This window comes from Frankliniella occidentalis, unplaced genomic scaffold (assembly GCF_000697945.3).
Source record: "Frankliniella occidentalis isolate FOCC.00 unplaced genomic scaffold, Focc_3.1 Scaffold243, whole genome shotgun sequence".
NCBI lineage: Eukaryota > Metazoa > Arthropoda > Insecta > Thysanoptera > Thripidae > Frankliniella > Frankliniella occidentalis.
In genome coordinates this window covers 179,558-180,317 of record NW_026267369.1, presented here as the reverse complement: position 1 = coordinate 180,317, position 760 = coordinate 179,558, and positions in this window count along the sequence as shown.

The following is a 760-nucleotide window of genomic DNA, read 5'->3' as shown; positions in this document are numbered from 1 at the left end:
TTCCAAATATGCTCTCTTTATGCCACGTTTTCTACCCAATTATGCGTTTTCATGCTTTTTGGTGTTTTCTTTCTAATGTTACTGCTTCTTAAAAAAATCTTTTTTGCGTTACCTTCTAAATTATGCTTTTATATTCTTTTTGCGTTCACATATTGCAAACATTTACATTGATATAGGTATGCGGAATGGAAGGAAGACCAAAATTAGTAAGACAATTTCAAATGTCGAATCAAAATTTGCGGTAAAATGCGCAAAGTATTAAAACGTATTGCAAAATACAACCATTTTTACGCATTTTTCTTGCAAGTATGCTCAAATTATGCGAAAATGCCTCCATGCTGCGATTTTTAGAAATTATGCGTTTTCGATGCTCTTCGGATTCGGATCGAGGGGTGACAACAGTGCTAACCAGTCGATTCCCCGTCCATTTCAGTGAAGTTTAGAAAATTATGCGGTTATGCGAAAGCATAAAGTGCACATCCTCACTTAAAATACGAAATCTAGAAAAAATCAAAAATACCAGTTAAAAAGTTAAAAAAAAACGATCGTTACAAATTTTTTCCAAAAATGTCGATAAATTGTAAATTGCCAAAAAAATTCTGCCAAAAAGGCCCGCCAACCCATCACCATACACAACTCTTCACATTATCAACTTCGCATCCCATTGATCTGCATACATAACTTCCTCAGACCCACCCGATCAAAATCACATACCCTCACCCCCCAGTTGCCGTGTTTATTTCGGAGTTGGTGCCCCCTC